Below are 22,151 nucleotides of genomic sequence, written 5' to 3'. Positions count from 1 at the left end.
CAGACTGAACAGAGAGTGAGCGGATGGTTGTTCGCCATCGAGGTGTGTATTTTCCAGTATAGTCAATATCAATATTGATCAATATTTTACCCGGCGCTATTGTTGGTTCCTTCTGGATGACGCCATCGATCTACTGCACAGGCAATTACGAAATGCCAGCAAGCGTGCGGGAGCTGCGTAACGCCGCGTCAGAGAGTAGGAAGACTGGTCCCCGATGGGCAAAGCGATAGGCCACACCACGGCGTTTGTGTGAGTCGATAAGCGAATCACAAACGACTTTTTTTCGTTAATCAGCGAACCAAAATATCAGGATCAATACTGGTTGAGAACCGGGACCAAATCACAACGTCCAACATGAAAGCCGCCACTTTAAACTATGATGGCGCCTGTGACACAAAACGGATAATATAAAGATACAACGAATGGAGATGAAGGTGGCGTCAATCAGACCAAAGGTGACGCGGGGCACGCAGGGACAATCAATTAGAAAACTAAGTACCGAGTGACTCAACGACACAGCGTTGGACGGGACAGCCATCATCCTACCAGCTGTACCAGCAGCCGTGAGAGAAGCGATCAATGGCATGGTGCTCGTTCAAACGCAACAGACACCTGGCCCCCGCGTTGCGTATGCGGCAGAGACTTAGCGCCTTGTGCCATCGTTCGAACCCCTTTCTTCAGGCTCATCTACCGTCGACGCGCCGATTCGGCCAGTCCTTGACTTGGCTAACATTTACGGCTGATCGGAAAGGCTGACCTCCTACAACAAACTATCCAGGTTGGAACGCCCGGCCAAACCTTAGTACGATTTCCTGTTATCAGTGGACAAAATATTGGTGCTGTGGAAAGACAGATTAAAACGTGAATTTACGTCAATATCAGGAATGAAACTTCTCTACTGTGATATAGAAGCCAATTGGCGCAACCGAGGTGAACCTATTGAGTCTTACTTGTATCAAACTCCCTAAGATCACCGGTGCAACATCAGCGACAACGCCTGCGTTGAGTACATCATCACCGACCCTGAATGATTCAGACACAACTCAAGCAGTGTGCGTGCGCACGAACAAAACACCCAAACAATTGCTTAACTGACCCAAGCGCCTAGAATACAGTCTAGAAAACGAGGTTTCGCCGGATTCCCGCTAAACCGCCAAGCACTCCATTGACATTCCTAAGGGGCCCTTTGAAGTGGCCGAAGATCTTACCAAGGCAACCGGCGTCAACATGCCCAACGATCGCCGGGTCATTCGCTCGCGCACACAGAGGAAGAACCCTCTTAAACAAAAAAGATAAGTCGCGGCAGGGGCGGATCCAGCGACTCATTTTAGGGGGGGCGGTCACTTGAAGTACAAATGAAGAGGGGGAGGGTGACTTTTGTCTTTAGTAGTTACTATTACCAAAGGAACCCCGTCAGAGAATAAATACTGTTAATTTTTGCTCACAGTGGTTCTACTTGCTTGCTCATCTTCAATCGTGCGTTGCATCGTTTTAACGAGTAAAAGAGAGCGAGAGCAACTTCAACGTGCAGAAGCATCACAGACGACGAAAATTAGCAAATGGCGCAGTGCTTAGGCATATTTACGTAAGCCTTACAGGGGACTTTCAGCGTAATACTTTAAAAAGAACTGTTCATCGTGTAATCGAAAGAATGAATCACAAAGCGCGTAGCGACATGATGTCGTGCTAAGCTTGAGCAAGAGATGCTGTATCGGCTTGCGATAATCAAATCGCTTGTACTTTAGCAAAATTATTTCAGTCTATGTGACATTGCTTCACTACCTTTGAAACTCCCCAGCATAAAATCGTGGGCAGTGTTCATTTCATCAATATGAAACAACACATCCTCGTATTCTTTGTAAACGCATGTTTAGAAAAACGTACCTTGAAGTTTTATATGAATAACCTATACTGCTGCAAAAAGTACTTAATTCAATCACTGATGCATATCGTCGTAGCGGGTTCTATAGGATTTTGGTACATTCCTCGTAACTGCGTTAGAAGGGTCAGTATAGTAACTACAACCTCCAGGGTATGCTTGACTGAATACTGGCGTGACTGGCATCTCGAATACTGCAGCTAGCAATGATAGGCACGTTTCAAGTCTTCTTGTACTCAAAAACAAAACAATTAAGAGGTGCGGGTATCAAATCTGAAGTTCTAAATGCAAGCTACATATGTGCGCGTGGCCAACGCTTACCTCGAGTCGTCAGGATGGATCAAGTGGCTACTACAGTACCAGTCTTCAGATTCATGCGACTCGGCCGACGAAATCACGTGCTGGTCATGTAGTGATCACGTGAGTGTTTCGTCACCTTCGACTACATGTCACATCTCCTTCAACTTGTGCCGCAGTACTGAACCAACTGAATTACCGAACCTTCTTGCCTCGTCGGCTGACGAATGACGATAAAAGCGTACACACCGATCGGTTGCTGGAACTCAAGTGTCTTTATTAAGCGAAGAAAAATGGTGACCCCCCCCCCCGCATCCACTTTCCCGGTCCCCGATGGCGCGGCAGCGCAGGCCTGGAACACGATATCCCACGTGTCATACATCCGGCGAGTCAGGTAACGCGAACCGCCCGAGCAAGCGTGAGAAAGGCACCTTCAGTGAGCCGTGAAGTGCGCGTCCACTACAATTGTTTATTTTGATTGAAAAAAAAAAAAAAACAGAGCGGTCAGAGCGGCTGTAGCAATGCCGGCTACGCAGCGGCGGCCGCAGCTTATTGCACCGTCTGAATAAATACAAAAACACACAAAAATGTGCCAGGTCACTGCTCTTTTTGTTTAAATCTCCTGAACGACAGCATGCGCGAAGAAAGCGGGGGCACAGAGAAAGCCCAAGCACGGCTGCTCCCCCCGCCGCTCCTCGAAGCTGTCGATTAACTTGGGCCGGTTCACGGCTGGTGTACCTGCAGCTCCTCGGCTTGTAAGGGTAAACCGTGCTTGCCTAGCTCGGTTTGCGATAACCACGCTTAGGAGACTAACTTCGGTTACGCCTGCCGTGTAGCTACCTCTGAAGCAGTGAAGGCCGATCATAACAGCCGTTCTAGCCATTCGGCTTCCTCTGCGGTTAGGGAAGTCGTGTCGGGGCAACCTGACCAAGGAGGTGGCCACGGGCACTGAAGGGAGGGGGGAGAGGGGGGGATGTTGACACAGGCTTTGGGGGGGGCGATCGCCCCTACCGCCCCCCCTCTGGATCCGCCACTGAGTCGCGGTGATTTTAGTGCAACGACTACCGTCATATGTGGCTCGCAATTGCCTCATTGAACAACAGAAAGCGCGTTCCAGCGTTTCTGGACGGGGGGGAGAGGGGGGGAGGCACGGAACAAGAGAGACGGAGCAAAGGAGGAACGTGAGCGACGCGTCGCTCAAAACGTTGTGAAATCCAAACTACATGCTACCGACGCAGTGAACAAAAAATCGTCCGTGTATCTGCTCCTTTCGTTGCAAATGTCGACAAAAGACGATAGTCTTTGTCAACATTTGCAAAATAAAAGCCTCAATTCGCTTTCCCGCTCACCTCTCATGCTGTTCCTCTTGCGTCGCGCTCCTCCCGAGGTAAACACGCTAAAAGTTTCCTCAAGGCTATTGAAATTTACCGCCTTTCACTGCACCAAGTCGGTTGCCTTGATACCAGCGCTGCCGTACGGCGGAGACGGGCGGGAATTGAGGCGGCCTACTTCGATGTTTATAGTACCGCGTTTCCCTAGTTCATGTGCGTTCCAAGCAGAACGTGGAACCTATCTACTGGAACCTTTCGTAACTGTCGCCACTTGATTTCTTACAATGCCGCCAGAAGCTCTAGTATGGCGCGCGACAGCAGGCGACAGTGTTTTTTTTTGTCCAGTGGATGTTGTATTTATTTCACAAAAATGAAACATTTATGAATTTCTTTATAAAGGAACACTGTACATATCCCTTGTGTATTAATTTTCTGTCTTATATTTGCGTAATGCCTTGTTCTTGTTCACCAGTGGTGACAAGTATGAGCATTGTCACCGGACTTAGACGTTTTGATTTGGCTGTGAGTATATCAGACTATTGCGCAGACTTCGTTTCACATTGGCCGGGTGGTTGAATCGAGTCACAGACAGACAGACAGACATACACACATACCAAAATTTCTGGGTTTAAGTAGCCAAAAGAAGAGTACAGTGAAACCCGTTTATAGCGAACTGCAATATGCACCGCGATTAGTTCGATATATCCAATAGTTCGATATAGCCGAACCTGCCTATAACGAGCTTATTGTTACGAGTTCGCAATCCGCGGGAGCGACCCCGCCTCCCCACCCTCACCAACTCCGCCATACGCGTATGCAGAAACGAACACAGTACAGTAGCCATTACCATATAAAATAATCTATTTATTGCAAGTAATAAAGCTACTTTCCGCCTTAACTGCCCACGTTGCAAAAAAAAAAGCGGTGATTTTTTTTTTCACTTTCGTTTTGGCGGCTTCAACTAACATAGCATTCTCTACACGAAACATTGTTTGCACCAGTTCGAGTCTGCGTCCTCAAAAATCTAAGAAGCATTGGCGGGGCACATCGACTGCCGAAAGCGCTTCATTATAACCGTCGGATGGATTTCACTCGCGACATCATCGGGAATGCTGGCGAGCTCTTCCCAAAGTTCACCGATGCTGCTGTCATTCCGGACTCGCTGACAGGGCGGATTCCGGTGCGAGTCCCGCGGGTCGGAAACAGTTACGGAAAGTATTGGGCGTCACTTCTCTCCGTGCGAGACGCAATGTCTCAGTCGCGGCTCTTGCTTCGTGGTCGCGGCCAATCCACATCTCAATCGCCGCTCCGAGATCATGCATTTCGGCGGCCATTCTAGGCGCCCAGAGTTCGATATATCGGATGTGAACTTCGTTATAAGGAATATGTTTCCCATGTATTTCCGTAACTGAAATATTTTTGTTCGGTATATAGCATAATTCGCTCTATCCGTGTTCGTTATAGCCGGGTTTGACTGTATTGTGTTTAAAAGTATTTCATGGCAGCGAAGCTCAACGGACATGAAATACGCGCCTGCGTCGGCTTGGGGTGCCAGTGTGTAACCCTACGTCAGGAAGACGCAGGACAGGCAAAAGTATCCTATACGAAACCCCACGAACTGCTCTTTATTGGAGCGTATAGACCGGGACGCGTCTCACCTTGCGGCGAAGCAAGTGCTACCATGACTATCGACGAAGCGACAGCCGACGTTCAGATGTACGTGATACCACACAGCTTGCAATTCGCATCCCTACCTGATAAGCAGCGGTCCACGGAACAGCCTCACGTAACGATTTTAACGCGGTGACATACAGTGAGGTTTTTGAGGGGAACGAAACGCCCATGAAAACGACGGCACGCTACGTTTCATTAACACCCCCGATCGTCCCTAACGTTCAGTCTGCCTGTGGGCCAAGACGTCAACCGTTATTCCATCGAAGTATGGGGGTTTCGTCAAGCTCTACCCCAAGGGGCAGCATGCCTAGCACAGATGTATTGGTCGGCGCAAAATTTAGGGGCTAAAAAGGGCGTGAGCGCTTCATACCACGGTGCGTCGAAACCGTCGATGAGGCCTACAACCCACGCCTACCCTTCATCAACAAGTCAAACCATAATCTTGATCTCAACGAACCCGAGCAGGTACAAAGAGCGGAAATCTGTGATCCAGACCGAATGCTGGAGCGAGGCTTAAATACCACGTCAGTCAGTGACAACCGATGCCACGCGAAGAGATTAAAACGGGACCGAGCATTACTCCGCAGCAGCGAAACAAGCTGGAATGCCTTATCGATAAGTATTGCGATTGCTTCACATGTAACATTACGGAGATTGGGCACACGCGTGCCGCAGAAATGAAGATCGAAGAGACGTCGATGGCCATGTGAACTTGCGTCACAACCCACTTTCCTTCACGGACAGGGCTCACATGAAAGGGATGATCGAAGAGCAAAAGCAAGCCAGAATGATTGTTGACTCGACTTCTGAACACGCCAGCCCTATCCTCCTTGTAGTAAACACGAAAGGAGAACGGCGAATTTGGATCGATTACCCTGCACCTAACCGCGGGACGACCAGGCCAGGTACCCGCTGTTACTAAACGATGACCTGCTCGACCGCTTTCGCGAAAATCACTTCATGAGTCTTGACTTGGCGTAAGGTTAGTAAAAAATCCCTTTGAAAAGGAGCGAGACACAAGAAAGCGTTCTTCACCACTGACGCGTACTGTTTATCCGAATGCCGTTTGGGTTGGCCGACGCACCAGCGGTCTTCCTCCAGATGATCAACGCTCTTCTGTAACTTCTGCATGACTTCTTTGCACTCGCCTACATGGACGGCACCGTGGTCCCAACTGCAACTCTACACGAATGGCACGCCCACTTGCGAAAGATTCTGTGGCTCTACGGAGAGCGGGACTTAAGCTGCAGTTGAGTAACTCTTACTTCTTCTGTGATCCAGTCGACTACCTTGGTTACGGCAGTTCTGCGAAAGGGGTCCAACCAGGAGCATCGAAACTTCAGTGTGTCGCTGAATTTCCGAAGCCAACGACTGTACACAAAGTCCGCCGATTTCTGGGAGTGACAAGCTACTTCCCACAATTTGCCGAGAGGTTCCCAACCATTGCTAAGTTTCAGCCGGAACTGACTTCCAAGGCTGAAACCGAGAGGTGGGCTGGAGAGCAAGACTTCGCGTTGGCCGAGCTGCAAGGGAGACAAATCAAAAAGCCTGTACAGGCGAGCCCGCTTATAACGAACACAACGGGAAACCGAAATCACTTCGTTATATCCGCTTTTCGCTATATCTGGACAGAAAATCTATGTATACCAATGGTAACGGGAAATGAAGATTTGTTCGTTATAACCGCTATATCGTTAAAACCGGGTTCGCTATAAGTGGGCTATACTGTATTGGCTAATAACTCACGGTTGAAGTTCTCACAGATGCCAGAAAAGATGGACTGGGGGATATTCACTTACAAGAGCAAGCGAACGGGGAGGTTCGTCCAGCCGTGTACGCCAGTAGGCAGACGACTGACTGAGAGTAAAGATACCACTAAAACCAGCTGGACACTTTGGCAGTTGTGTGGGCGCTGAAGACGTTCTGCTCCTACCTAAAAGAAAAAAAAAACTTCACAGTGGTGCTTTACTGCAATTATGCGCGCAAAACCATGAGCAAAAGAACACTTCTGCATCGGAGTGGCAGAAGGTGGCTTCAACTACAAAAGAATAGCTTCGATAATGAGTATCGAAAGGGTACAACCATGGCGCATGTCGACGCACTATGCCGCTCACCACACAACTCTCCTTAGCAGACCGACGTTGTGGGCGGTCTCCAGATCTTCGCTACGAACTCAGAGGTTAAAGAAAGCCTTGCTATCGCTCAAGTTTTTGATCCCAAAATAATGCCATTAAAACAGAGATTAAGAAAAGCAAGCCCTCACAATGAAGATCGGCGCGTGCAATGCGAATATCCGTTGCGCAACGGGAAGGTGTCCAAGGAGCTTCAAGACGCGGGTTCTCTGGAAAGGCTCGTCTAGGTCGTTTTATGCCAGACACTTTGAAGGGTTCTGGAGCGTCTTCCCGATGAGATCGGTCGTCTCGCCTTGGAAGACAAGCTGTCAAGGTTAAGAGAGACCTACTGGTGCCCAGGCTTGAAGCGCTGCGGGAAGCGATACATAGACGCTTGCGTTGAATGGCTTTCTCACAAGGTGCTCGCGGGAAGTAAACCAGGCGAGATCCATAGCATCCAGAAGGCGTAATAGCCATTTCTCTCGATCCACATTGACAGTCTCGACCAGTTTGTTCGGAGAAAGTCGGACAATGTGTATGTAATTGTGGCTGTTCATGGCATCACGCAGTTTGTCATGTTATGAGCTGGTCGTATTACTTCGTAACACCTCAGCTGGACCAGCGGTGCTGTTTCTTCGGGACATTTCTAGCGTTTCCGCGCCACAAAATATGGTAATCACAGACAGAGAAACTGCGTTCAAAAGTGCGAAGTTGAGGGCAATGTGTCAACGCTTTCGAATAAGCAGGTCAAGTCTGCGAGTGCTACGCCACAAGCAACCGGGGAAGTGTAGCGGTACAACCTCATAACTCCGGCGGCTGCAAGCACGACCGAAAGAGACGGGGATCGGCATTGGAAGTCGAAATTGCCTCAGGTGCAGTGGGAAACTAATAACACCGTGCACCAGGCCACGAAGGCCATGCAGTTTGGACTTTTGTTCAACTTGAGATTAGGCAGCATTACGGGTGACTGCATGGATGACTCACTCACGGAACTTTTCGGCAAAAAGATGGAGAAGAAAAGGCGCTGCACCTATGTCAAACTTCTGCAAGGACCAAAATAAGCAGCAAATACATTAAAACGAGAGGCGGGATCAAGTATAGGTTTACACCAGGGAAATATCGTTCTATTCGAGCGGGAACCTTCAGCCAGCGGGGAATATGGAAAACTCGCAGACAAATATATGGAACCGTCTGTCATAGCTGAGAAGCTCTCAAATGAATGCTACCGAATCAGAGACGCTAAAACACTCGCAAGGCACGCAGAGAATACTCTAGCGTCGCTCAAGGGACAAGCACAAGCTTTGGGTGAAGGACATCAACCCGCAATGCTCCGATTCGGACGCAGACGAAGGTTCCGTCCGGGATGGTCGGTAATGGAGGATGGCGGAATGTACGCAGCACTTCCCTTGGCAACCGCTACATGACGCCTCGGATCTACTCCGCCGACGTTAAAGGAATGCGAGCCGGTGTGCGGGAGTCGCGCACCGGGGCGTCACAGAGAAGGTGTGGTCCCCGACGGGCCGCGCCAGAGGCCGCACCATGATCTTTGTAAGAATCAACGAGTGAACTAAAAAGGACCTTTGTTCCGGCAATAAGCAAACCAACGTATTAAAATCAATAACAATGTGATAATTTTGTTATGTGATAAGACCAAACAGTTAATTATGGTAATTTTGAGATAGCGGGGAAGCTTACTATGTCGTGTCATTCGGGAGACCTTTAAAGTCAGAGCGAAAACTGGCAGTCAACACCCGTCATAAAAGAAACGTTCAACGCCTTTTACTTGGTAAGGGCAAAGTGAACCAAATTATGACGTAGGACGAGCATATAAAATTACAAATTAGTAAGAATGACGAAAGGAATTAAGAGTAATAAAAGTGAATTAAGAGGAATCCAAGTGTAATACCGGGAAGAAAAGTGAATGAGGAAGACAATGCAAATTTACAGGAATCAATGTGAGTTAAATGATACAAAGTAAATTGAAGTTTATGATTGAGTGCATTGAGAAGCATCAATGTGAATAAATAAAAAAAACATTACTTAACAGAATTCTAAGTGTATTCGCTGAATCGAAGTTAAAAAAAGGAAAATCAAATTAAGAGGAAATTATGTGAATTTTGAGATATCAAAGTTACGCAGAGTGACTAAAAAAAGAACTAAGTTTAAATAAAAATGCGTCACAGGAAGAAACATGAATTAAGGGGAACCAAAGTAAATTTCGCAAGAAGACAAAGAAAATTGAGAGAAATTACGGCGAATTCAGCGTATTGAAAGGGACTTCGCTTGAATCAGAGGAATTAAAGCGGGTTGCTTAGTCAATTGAACTGCATCAAAGCTAACCAAGGTAAATGAAACAACATCAACAGCGATAAAAATTAATGAAGATGAATCCAATTGACTTAGTAAGTAGGACAAAGCAAATTAGCAGGAATCGTATCAATAGAGAACAATCAGAAATAAGTGCATTGTTTGACTAAAGGAACTAACTGATATCGAAGTGAATCAACTGTATCCGAAGTGAAGAAAAGTAAATTCATGTATATTAACAAAGAATGCACAAGAAGTAAAGGAGAATCACTGTGAATTAGGAAGAATACTTGTAACCTAAAGTGAACGAACCAACAAAACAAGGTAGATAAATGTGGCTTTAAAAGGGTTAAAATCGACGTACGAAAGAAGGGAAACCAAATGGAAAGGAATCAAGATGAAAAACGGGAATGAAAGGGAATTCATTCCTTTTTGGTGAATAAACCAGATTATTCAATAAATTTATAAATGTCCAATTCAATGAAGTTTGAGTTAAACACAACCAACAGGACCAAAAGAGAATTAAGATAAATTGAAGTGAATGCGCAAGACGGAGAAAGCAAATTAAAACGGTTCAATTAAAAATAGGAAGAATGCATCCGAATCAAGAAACATCAAAATAAATGATATCGCAGTCTTTGGTTAGTACATTATTTGAAAGGCTTAGGAATTAAGACAAATAAAGCGTATCACAAGAGCCAAAAGTGAACTAAGGTAGATCAAACTGTATTATGAAGATAAATAAATAATTATGGATCGTATAATAATGTTAATTAAGAGGAATCAAAGGTGAATAAAATAAAGTCGGAAGATTCAAAGAGAAATAAGGGCATGAGTTAATGAAATTATGTGAAACAATACTTTTGGGGGGATGATGGAGAGGTGTATTTGAGCAAACCGTGGAACTAAAATAGGTTACTTCAATAATAAATTGGTATGTTAAGTGAATTACGAATAATTACGCAACAACAAAAGTTATGAAAATTGTGGTACAATGCTAGTAAAATTTTGTATGACAAAGTAGCGTAGTGCACGAAATTTCATTGAATGCTTAAACATCGAAATATTCCGCCCACTTGCATGAACCGCTGGAAGGTTTGCTTGCATTGCTCTCTTCGCTTGTTGGAGAATAGGAACATTGAACGCTCGAATGTGTTCAGAGTTTGAGATACCAGGGCATGACCGATCCGTAAAAAAACGTGGATGGGTGGCGGCGTACGCCGGCGTTTATTTGAGTGATAATCTCGAACCTCCTCCAGAGTACATGGGCTGAACTTGAAAACATTAGCCAATAGAAAACAAATGCAAATCTACAGACTGCAGCAATTCAGCTTCAAAGTGAACACTCAAGGTGCTGAGAAACACTGTATCAATTCCAATTTTGAAAAAAAAAACTTCGAGATGCCAAGGACGAACCCTACTGACTTTCGTATACTTTTCTGTCATTTTTGTTTTTTGTGGACGCCGAAAAGAGGATGGTGTTGAGACCAGATACGCAAATCGTGTACATTTCATGTAGCTAGGAACAAAAAATATCTGTCAATATCTCCAATTTATTGATATTGCTGCTAACCATGAAGGGGTTTGTTTATATATGGTTTTTTTTACTGCCCGGCCGCGCCCGGCTCTGTTATCTGTGTCCCAAGCGAAGCGCGTGTTCCATTCTTTATTTTTATGCCACGCGGACAATCTCATTCAGATAAAGAGATTTTTCCACCCTAAGTCACCAGCTTAGAGTAATCTTCTTTGATCTACAATGTTCTGGATGTGTGTCGACGGGTCGAGAAACACTCGCGCCCAAAAATAAATTCCCGCAGAGCAGACGCCGCGCCATTCGACTCACCGACGCTCGCTTGCTCACGTCACTTTGTTGGCTACTGCTTCGCCGCCTGTGTATTCGTTGAGTTGTTAGTGGAGAACAAGTTCGCTCCAATAAACGTGTTTTCCTTGAAAACAACTGCGTCGTCTTTGGCTTCGTGACAATATTGGTCGAGCTATTTGACCAGGTTTAGCTTCCATTGCCAAGGAGGGGTCGGGGCCTGCTCACCGCGATGAGTACGCGTCTGCTGCAGGGCATCCGAATTCACCATTAGAGTTTCTGTGTTAATTGGTTATAATCAATAACAAGATTGGCTATAATACAGAAAAATTGAGCCCTAAGATGTTTTCAAAACTTTGTTAAACAAAAAAATTATTCCAGAATGCGAAAGCACATGATACCGTGCTAAGTTCTATGCAAAGCAAAAATAAGGAAAACTTGCAAATGTTATTTCGAATTGCGAATTGTAGCTGTCTGTCAATTTCTTTGACGCACTTTAACGACTCCTGATTACATAAAGATAAAACAGCAAGAAAGGTTTATTGCTTACATTGAAAACTATGGTATTATTATACACATTCCAACTACATGTAAAAAAGCGGCGTTCCGATTTTTCGGCGCTGTCCGGTACTTGCTCCCAAGTGAAAATATAAGGCTCAACCGAACGGGTTATTTTCCTTCCTGTGGATCGCTTTAGTAGAAAAAACAAATTGAGCAAACAGCGTTTCTTGATTTCATAATTGTTCATGTCATGCTAACTGAACCACACATGATTTACGGTTGTTCAATACAAGTTAAGCTGCTAATTTTCCAATAAATTTCGGTTAGACATTACTTAGTAGAGATGATATGGAAAAGTCACTGTTTCTCAACAATATCGTAACAGCCTCGGTGCATTCAGATTTGCAGATGACGTGTACCTGCAGAAATTAAAGCACATTTGTAGTCGCTGGCTGGTTATTTTAAGTTCTGCAATGTTATCGCTGGAGACGTTTAGAAATATCAGAGTAGTTCCAGCACACGTAATGAAACAGCAAAACACATTTCGATATAATAGGTCTTTAAAATAAATTTTGCAGTATATCATGTCAAAGCACAAATGCTTCCGTTGTAAAAAAAGATGTGACGGATTTCCTTGTTTAGCAAAGTTTTAGGCAAAGGAGAAATGCTTATACCATTCACAACGGTGACAATCATTCTGTCCGGTGCTGTACGTCCTTCTGGCCACACGAATGTTCCATTTAACTGTAATATTACTCTGGAAACGAAAATAAAGGCTTCATGCAGGACCATTGATGAGCGCAAAGGAAAGCTCGAGCTTACCGGAGTTCATCAATGTTATAAAAACGCCAGAAAAAAACATACTTAAGCTCTTCGAGCAATATTACTTTGTCAACTTTGCACGTGACGCACTCGTCAATCAGGGTTCCATTTGTGGTCCAAATATTGTACGGGGTGGCGTAAAACTGAAACAAAGATGCAACAGTACCTAAACATTCAATTAGCTTAAACAGAAAATGAAGTAGAACTCATTGCCAACAGATGTCTATTAGGTCTTTTGGTGAGGCCCGACCAACAGCTCGCTCGATTGCAGCGGTCCATAAGGATGAGGATTTAGCTTTCGCAAACTAGCAAAAGACCTACTCAGGAGTGAAAAAACCTCACAGTCGTGATTAAGACCAAAAACGCCGCAACCTACCTTGCCAGTAACTTACGAACTAATTGTCTTCATGTTGTTACAACCACATGTGTTAGTATATTACATTTTTAAAAATCGGGTACGAGTACTTTCGCCCTTATCACAGGGTCACGTCTGGCAATCATATTTGCTACGTAGGGGTGACATATATCTGACAAGTAACGCACTTTTGAGGATGCTGGGTTTACGAACTAAAGTAAAAGTAGCTGAACTTGTTAATTATTTCTTCTAATACAAAAACGTGGTTCGAAATAAGCGCCACAACATACTGATCAAATGTAACACCTAAGCTACCCAGCCACTCAAGTGTGTGACGATCTCACAAGGGTGTCACAAAGGGCCTTGAAAATAACGAGTAATTTGTTATGATTAAATACCACAAGTTTTAACGACTTGGTAACGGCACGGCCGCGGTATTCATTCACATGAACCACCAGATTGAGCTTGCGCTTTGTTGTATGATGTTGTTAAAAGAGAAAATGAAGAAACACTTGCTCGCGGTGAAGAGGTCTCGCTTATGGGTAGCCATCGCCAGAACCTTGTTCAAATCTTACAGTTGGCTGTCTTTCCTCGTTATCAATCATTTGATTGATTGTGGGGTTTAACGCGCCGACGCAACGCAGGCGATGAGGCGCGCCGTAGTGGAGGGCTCCGGATTAATTTTGACCACCAGGGGATCTTTATCGTGCGCCGAAATCTCGTACACACGGGCGTTTTTACTTTTCGCCTCCATCAGAAAAGCGGCCGCCGCGGCCGGGAATCGAACCCGCGACCTCGTGCTCAGCAGCGCAACGCCTTAGCCACTGAGCCACCGCGGTTATCAATCATTTGTTTTACTAGATACACATGTTGTTATCATGCGCTTTATCAGTTTATGGCCCCTTTGTGAACATTTAACAGAATTTTGGGTTGTGTAGTGGCCCCTTGGCTGTCCTCCAGTGCAGATCTTCCCCCCGCAGCCTTACTTACCCGTATTATGTCACGCTCTGCATCATCAGGGGGATAACCCCGCCGCTTAGTCGTTCTCGCGTCGGATAAACATAATAGTATAAGTAATATTAAGAGCTTCAAATTTCTCCCTGCCATGTCCAATTTTCTGCAAGATAGTATAAAAGCACTTTTCATTAATATGTATTTTCAGGTTGTATTTTCCAAGTTCAAGAAATGATAACGTCCGAGTCCAATAACTCGTAAGCTGAATCGTTCACTATATCGAAGTAAAAAAAAACATACAGATGACATCTAGAAATAAGTAGTCTGAAGGACATGTCGCTTGCGACATAATTATGACATCAATCTTAACACATCTGGGTTGATAACTTCAGTGCACGCAGGAAACCTCATATAAAATATTTGTATTTTACGCGTATATGCCTATAACGACGCGATAGGTGGTGAAAAAAGGAACGAAACAACCTGGTGCATTCTTCTCGAATTTTTTACACCACAAGGTGATCGCCTAATAATTACCTTTTAATATTCGGGTAAACTTTGAAGCACCTGCCAGCACCCTCCTATAGGGGAAGCATGACCTCTGCTGAGAAATAATCAGCTAGCCTAGCTGGCGCCACAAAAGAGTACGACCGCGTGATTTGCCACGTCTGTCGGGTGGTACCAATCATCTGTCAGAAGACCCGTTCCTCTCCATCTTCTATGCGACATTGGCGAGCTGGACAGCTATGCACACGAGTTCTAATTGTTAGCCACGCATGACTTGCACCTCTTTACAAAATGAGAATGCAGGAAACTTCAGAAAAATTCGATGCACATGTGTCCACGTGCGTTCGTCAGATGTGTCTAATGACGTAGCCCTGAATGCTTAATACAACTACATTGTTTGATGTGAATATGACGGTTGATTTTATTGATTTATTCAGAACATTTTATGGTAACAGTATATTTCAGTTTTTTCCTCCTACAGGAAGTAACGGGCAACTTCTATTACAAGGACTGTACAAGTCACGCTCTGACGTCGGTGATATTTCCTTCGAAATTGAGTAGCCCTTTCCGGCATCGGCTGGGTTTAGCGGAGCTTCTCCCAACCGTACACCCCTTGGAGGAGTCGGGCGCCAGGCCGAAGGGACGCGTGTACCCTATTTTCTATACCGCTGGGTGTCCGGCGGTGGGATTCGAACCAACCACCTTCCGAGGCCGAGATGGGCACCCTACCTATTGGTCTACGGCTATTGGTCTATTGGTCTATTGGCTTACGACCAACCAGACTGCAGGTAAAGCGGTTGGGCCTATTGTCCGTGGTGCGCACTTCAGCGAGGTTTCATGTCCGAGAGCGAGGAAGGCCGAAGTGAGCCTGTGGCTCGGCGAAGACGTAGTTGTAGCGGACATTGTGGCAATTCGCAGAGGAGCAGCTAAGAAAAGCCATGTTCGCATTTTCTTGATTGTAAAAGCGCTACTTGAAAACGACGACGAAGGAAGAAACACAACACGAAGCGCTTGTTGTTGTTGTGTTTCTTCCTTCGTCGTCGTTTTCAAGTAGCGCTTTTACAATCATGAATCTGTACCAACAAGCCCAACTGGCAGATCTTCTAAGCGCATTTTCTTGCCAGATTACTGCCTGGGCGAGGCGCAGTATATTCAGACCACTATCAGGTGCTTGGTTGGAATGTGCCGGAGCCATAGCCCCCAGCACCCGACGTACGACCTTAGTGATGCTTCTGGTTGGGGAAGGACTGACCTCAGCTGCCAATGCAGGACATGGGGAAAAGTCCTTACACGACGAAGTTTTGTTGGGGAGCCGGGCGTACAGCGGTGGGATGCGGCGTCTTTTTGCCTGTTTGAAGCGACGGCACTCTTTAATTATGGCGTCGACATTTGTGGAGTAAAGTAGGTGGAAAGCGTTACCGGCGATGCCCTTCGAAATGTTCCCTACTTTGTCGTCGTCAGACATCTGGTTGTCGACATTTTGACACAGTGCGAGAACGTCCTGACTGTACGCAACATACGATTCAGTGGACGTTTGCACACGGGAGGCCAGCTGGTTTTTGGCAGCAATGTGGTTAGTTATGGGCTGCCCGGAAAGGTCACGAAAGTCCTGCTTGCAGCCGTCCCATCTTGTTGCCGTGGTCGCATTGTTGACAATCCAACTCTTTGCTGCGCCCATCAAAGAATAATAGACGTTCCCTCGAATCAAAGTGTCATCCCAGTCATTGTGAGAACAAACGCGCTCATACCCGCGGAGCCAGTCTTCAACGTCGACATTATTCGTGCCGCGGAACGTACAGGGTTCTCTTGGGAGGGACACAATGATGATCGGTGCCGTTTAAGCCGTTTCTTCTTTCGATGACATGGTCTGAAGACCGATGTGGCGACCGCTACGTAGTTCCATGTTGAGTGAAGCTTACCGACGGGGATAACACCGTAACCTCCACCATATGGTGATACAAGGAACGCACAATAAATAACGGTGTATTGTCAGGCATTTACAGCAAAGGAGTTCAAGGAGGAGAAGTCACAAGTCGGGGAAGATGGCCGCGGTACGAGCGAGAGCGAATCCTCATCCTCCTCATCGTTTCCCGTAAGCGCTAGGCGCATATAGACGGCATGAGCCGTGCACATAGCGCCTGATTGTACTTTTCGGGTAATTGAAAGTGGTGCGCTGATCTCGGTAATTTTATGTGCAATTCAATTAATGAAATCGCTCGATAATTCGAAATAAAAAACCATTGAATCGGTTCATTGCCAATAATTTGGAAAATAAAGCATGGACGCGACGGTTCTTTCTCTTTAGATTTGAATGGTTTCGAGGCCAAAACCAGCGCCGTGTTCTGTACTGACGTCGGTGCCATCCCAACTTAGAGCACAGTTCATAAACCGGCGGGGCAGTACATCTCTCTATTTGTTTGTTCTTGCGCGCAGCGTTGTGTGCCTCTCCTTTCCATATGAGACTGATGTACAGGTGACATGCCGCGGTGGTTCTTGTTTTTAGTTTTCTTTTGTTTTATCTAGGGGGTTCGCGGAGGTGGCTGCTCTCTCCGGGGGTCTCTATCCAAGGGGGGGGGCGTTCTCGAGGATGTCTTACCCGATCTAGGCCTTGAACTAGCCCCGGAGAAAACTGAGCTTCTGGTTGTGACAAACTTCAAAGCAAACGCGCACACAGAGGATGCCATTCTGCATATTGGCGGAAGGGTCATAGAGGCAGCGAGAGGATCAGTTCGGCTCCTTGACCTCCACCTCTGTAGCAGTGGCAGTCGCAAGGCCTGGTTGTCACAATTAAGACAGAAATAGAAACAGATCCTCGCACTTATTGTTCGTTGGTCCAAGAAGTACGGTGGAGCAAATCAACGTGCATGCCTCTCCATGGCTCGAGCTGTCGCAATTGGCGCAATGACATGGCGCTCCCATTTATGAACCTATTATGACAAACCTTAAAACTTTTCGTGCTCTACATAGAGCTACTTTGAGAGCAATTCCCGGCCTTCCAAAACACACCCAAATCGACGTCCTCAAGCGTGCTATTCTCATCCCTCCAATAGAAACTATTATGCAAGGTACGCGATGTCAGGCTGAGGCTAAACGCAGCCTCATAAGGCAGGGCATTGAACGTATGGCATGGGACTCCCAGAAGCCGCCCCCGGAAGCGCTCTACCGACTGCGTTGGCACCTTGGACGTTCATAGGCAATTTCCTAGGACACAGTTCCAGAGCGATACCACGAACCAAGTGCCATGCAAGAAAACGGTGAATTCGGCACCTAAAGAACACCAAACTCAAACGGGCAGTGGACATTTTCACAGATGCAAGCATTACACCGAGTATTGTTGGCACTGCAAGGATATGCCCGGAACAAACATCTTTAAATGGCAGCTCTGCGCTCAACTATAATAATACCACCAGTCTGGAAGGTGAATTGTACGCTATAAATATTGCCCTTAGTCTTCTATGTTATGATCTCGACACCCGGCCCCCTAGACACGTGCGTATCCTCACAGATTCGTTTGAGGCTGTACAAGAACTCCGGAAGCCTTTCTCATCCAACCCAAAAGTGAACTCTATTTTGATGCAAATGGAACTCCTCAGAGGACAGGGTGTACAAGGCCGTATTGACTGGACGCCGGGCCATGAGGACATGAACACAGGAAATCGGGCTGCCCACCAGGAGGCGCAGGAGAGCATCGCTCGTTCCTCTCCCCCGAACTCCTCGTTGTCCTGTTTCGCACCCCCGGCTCTTCTCCTGCTCCGACTTAAGAAGGCAAGACAACCGGAACACCGGATGGCCTCCCCGACAGGTTAACTCTTCAATGTTGGCACGCAACCAAGAGCGGCTGAAGTATTCATAAATATGTTTTGTGCTGACGGTACGTATAATTCACATATAATTCAGAAATGGACCCGCAGACCTGAAGGACCGGAACATTGCCCTTATTGCAATATGGGCGTCAAATCAGATTTAGACCACCTTATTTGGTCATGCGTATACTTCAAAAAGCATCGAACGAAACTTCTATCACCGCAACACCCTGTTTACCTTCTCGGATATATCAGACAAATGTACCGCATTGAGCTTCTTTCGGAGCTTGCTAGCTTCGCAATTAAGAGTGGTCTGGCGCGAGTTGTCTAGCAGGGTGACGCCTAGTCCGTCACGCTGACTCAAAAACTGTGAAGTGTGAATAAGTTTGAAATGTCAATTAAGTGCGAAATGTGAACTGAGTGTGAACTAAGGGTGAACTGTGAAGTGAGAAGTGCGGACTAAGTTCACTGAAACTGATCATACTAAATATATCCCCCTTCCCATCCCAACCCCAACCACCCCCTCATTGGCAATGGCCTTCCTTTCAAATAAAAGCTTACACTAACAAACTCTCGTTCCTTGGCGCGGAGACGTAGATGCGCTTACCCCCATTTCCGCGTTTTATTTATTTTATGCTTTTTTTTAATTTCCCCTCGTTCGCGTGAATGGCCCATAAAAGCGTCAGCTGTGCTAGCCACTGCGAAAGATTGCCTTAAAGGAGTACTGGCACAAAATTTCGAAAGCGAGATAAGTTGGGAGATATATTATTGTGAATACGCATACATCATCTGCAAAATAACAGTGTAAAATATAGCCTAGACCATATTAAAAATCAATGATAAAATGGGCGTAACCCAACCGACGGCCAGTGGAGGTCCTCGAAAGGTCGACATCCATGTTGGATGTGAAGTAAATAAACAACACCCAAACACATCCCGAGTTTGTATTGGCCGCTTCCGCACTGCCGGTGTTTCTCGCCGGCCGGCCGCTTCGATCGAAAGTCGGAGCTTTTGCTCTCGAGCTACGAATGATCCGATCGTTGCCGGCGTGGGGGCCGGGACTTCGTTGGCTCATCGGAAAGCTGGCCGCGACCTAAATCCTACAGCGATTCCAGGCACTCTATTTATATTTCTGTTTATAACACTGGACGCGAAAATGCGACGGGCACACAGCAGACACACCGAGGGAGCCGCGTAAATCACCAGCACGGTCGCTTTGAGGGCGGGGGCCGAGCCCGCGAAGTGGTGGAAGCAGGCGCAGGTAGCTCGAGTGATAGCTTGTTACCTCTTCACTAAATGTGTCTCATGGCGCATCAAAACTGCGCGTACGAGGATGGATATAATGATATAATAGCAAATTGCATTGAAGATTGTCATCTGCACCGATTAGGAGACCGGAAATCAAATATCCGCCGCAGTAATAAGCCTAGCGACTGTAGGCACACCTGTAGGCAGACCGGTCGGCTGCTCCCAGTGCGCGTCAAAGGAGCAGGGTGGTCAGCGCCACCCACATTCTGAAGCGGAGTTTCGCAACTGGTGTATATTGAAGAGCGCGGGCTTGAGTACCTCGCTCAGCGTTATTCATGCCACGGGAGTCGTTTTTAACATGAAAGTGTTTTATTCCCGGATACACGAAGATTTCGCTGACGTCATATCCGTCATGGAAGCAACGCGAGTACAACCAAGTAAGCGGCCTGTAAAGGGTGCACCCCTGCACACGCGGCCTTCTTGTGGGGAGGCAGCCTTTAGTACTAAAGAGTAGGTTATACTTACGGTTTTTCATTTTCAGGTTTTATATTTCAACACGAAAGTGTTTTATGTTGCGATACCCCAAGATTTCCCTGACGTCATATCCGACACAAAAATAACGCCAGTACACCTTTGGCGAAGCAACCCGCCAGCAGGACGTCGCTCGCCAAGCACACCCACAAGACAGACGCCGACCCGCAAATCATGCTCAGCTACAGATTTCACTGCACATTTCACTTTTGTGTTTTAGTGATTCCTATCACAGAGGAATCAACCCCAGTTTTTTTTAACAGAAAAACGCGAGAAGTACAGCAAAATGTGCAAATTTCACGCTACAGTAACTTAATGTGGGCAGGCGTGACGTAATAATGGCCAAACTATCAGTGTGATAACTCCAAGTTAGCGGCCGCCAAAAGTCCACACAAGATGATGTGACGTCAAAAAAAGTTGCCGGAAAGTTGTTTTGGGGTCACTACTGCTTCACGTTTTTTCTTTCATATCTCTTGGTGCTTTTACGAAGTACGGAGGAAAATCGTAAAATTTTTATCCGGAAAAAGCAGGCTTTTAAACAACCAGAACTTTGTTTTCTTCGCTGCATCCTAAACTACAGGTAATAATAATTAGTAAGGCTGCACGAGAAGAGGACTAGGTAACTTAACTGGCCAGCTATATAGCAAAACGGTTCAGTTTATTCTGGAACAAAGCGAAATAGACGTTTCTTCCACGAAGGTGCAGAGACAATTGACAGAGCGGTCCTAATTTATTAGCAGCGCCAATGCAATTGAGATTTGTGCTATATTATGATACAAAATGACGGGACAGGAACTGCATAGATAGAGATAAATGACTTTTTGAAGGACTGGGCGAACAATCTGGGGCGAAGTTTTGATTCCAGTAGTGCAGGAGAAACCCCGTTGTAGGTGAGTAGGCGAAGCACGATTTTTCTCTACAGTAAGCATACAAAGCTGAACATGTAATGATGCCATCCGAAACCTACCACACGTCGTAGAAGAAATCACTTACCTATAGTGATCACTTTTAGAACGAGCTCATTGTTTGTTCGCAGCCCAAAAACAACTGCAATACAGAAATCTCAATTCCAACCCAACCTTTATAATAAAAAAATTCATAAAAATATAGCAGCATAAAAGTGCCATATGCCTGACACAGATCTTGTTTGTTTTATAAAAAGCGCCTGCGCCCATGAGCAGCTGCATAGCTCAGTTTGGACGTCATCTGTTTCCCGAGATGAAAATTATTTCCGAAGCAGACGCAGGTGTGTTTACATTTGGAGGCCCACGCCTTAGTTTTTTTAACAATGCTAAACTACCAAGGGAACTTTCAATAGCGGAAAATGCATTGGGTGAATTTTGATATTCACGCGAGGCACAACGGGCCCCTGTTATACGCTCAGCTAATTTCAGAGCTTCTATTTACATTAAGTTTCAATAAGTAGTAATAGTCCGTAATCTGTATATCTGACACCATACTAGCTCCACCGTCTGGAAGGTGAGTTTAGTACCAATGAGGACATATTTGGCGGACACAACTTGCTACTCACCAGCGTTTTCAATGGCCGGTGTGATAGCAAAGGGAGCCGACGCAGCTTTTGCTTACAGGTTCATGTCGCAAATACTGGGTACAGTGTAGCCCTTATTGGCGGTGAGCGCGACCACGGGCGGCGCTGCGAAGCGCGCCTCCGTGCATTTGTCGTCTGCTCACTCGGGCTCGCTCTCCCTGCTGTTTCTTCGCGCTCAATTCACGTATGATGCTTGTTCGCACCATATCTTGCATGTGCGTAACGTTTTATCAAAATAAAACACTTTAAATCGATTACACCAGCTGAAGGCGCTATTTAAAGTATAGTTTTTGATACCGCTCTGGAAGAAACATTGCCGGCGCCGCCCCAGTTTTTGCGAAGCCGGCCCTGTGCGGAGCGCGAAGAGTCAGAGTAAGCGTCAGCTTCATTGTTCAGAAATATTTAGAACAATGGGAGCGTCCAGCTACTAATAACCGACAACCGCGAAAATGCAAGACCAAAA

The 22,151-nt window shown here is 46.1% G+C and overlaps 1 long non-coding RNA gene across 3 annotated transcripts in view; it reads right to left on the bottom strand.

Annotated features, from left to right (window-relative positions):
• Positions 1-21,175, bottom strand: part of LOC144141632 (uncharacterized) — a 39,254-nt gene extending 18,079 nt beyond the window's left edge. For 2 of the 3 annotated variants that reach the window (XR_013316660.1, XR_013316661.1), the window contains exons 1-4: positions 21,133-21,175; positions 14,087-14,213; positions 12,742-12,884; positions 12,594-12,676 (exon numbers count right to left, since the gene is read on the bottom strand). This is a non-coding gene — a long non-coding RNA (uncharacterized LOC144141632). Of the gene's footprint in view, positions 1-6,980; positions 7,115-12,593; positions 12,677-12,741; positions 12,885-14,086; positions 14,214-21,132 lie in introns of all 3 variants that reach the window. The other variant, XR_013316662.1, reaches the window with a different exon arrangement.
• Between the last annotated feature and the right edge of the window lie 976 nt (positions 21,176-22,151).

Source organism: Haemaphysalis longicornis, unplaced genomic scaffold (assembly GCF_048455015.1).
Source record: "Haemaphysalis longicornis isolate Haplotype H1 unplaced genomic scaffold, Haemaphysalis longicornis Haplotype H1 scaffold_6, whole genome shotgun sequence".
Lineage (NCBI taxonomy): Eukaryota > Metazoa > Arthropoda > Arachnida > Ixodida > Ixodidae > Haemaphysalis > Haemaphysalis longicornis.
The sequence above is the reverse complement of the archived record's forward strand: the minus strand, read 5'-3'. Positions and strand labels throughout refer to the sequence as shown.